Below are 568 nucleotides of genomic sequence, written 5' to 3'. Positions count from 1 at the left end.
TTAGAGATGAACATGAGAACGCAGCGGGTGTGTACTGACTTTTTGAACGTAAATCAATAAGTGCGGAAAAACATTTACTCGTGTGTTTTCTCCGCCAAACCGTAAAAAATAAATATGTTTATGATGGATTGAAGAAGCCTGACGTTTGGGTTTGATGAGTCAGTTGTTTTTCTGTATTTGTATGTTTGTGTGTGATTTCTTTTCTTTTTCTTTTCTTGATATTACAATCCATCTTCTGTTTTCCTTTCTGATATTCGCATACATCCACTTCCATATACGTTGTTTATTCCTTGTCTGCCACAACCTTCCTCGCTTATGTTTCTTCTGCACTTTAACATATACTGCTTATCATTTCAACACTTCATGAAGTTGTTTATGATGAACAGTACATTCCTGTAAACGAAGCACTGCTTTCAACCTCCAGATTCGCTTATGATTCAGTAGAATTCTACACATTTTTCTCTGTCGTCTGTTTGTCTACTCTATTTCTTCTCAATTACATCTATCTATTATCTCTCCTACACACTATCTATTTCTCTGCTCACCCTAACTCTCTCTTCTCCCCTCC

The sequence above is a fragment of the Penaeus monodon genome, chromosome 15, assembly GCF_015228065.2.
Source record: "Penaeus monodon isolate SGIC_2016 chromosome 15, NSTDA_Pmon_1, whole genome shotgun sequence".
NCBI lineage: Eukaryota > Metazoa > Arthropoda > Malacostraca > Decapoda > Penaeidae > Penaeus > Penaeus monodon.
Note: the sequence above shows the minus strand (reverse complement) of the source record.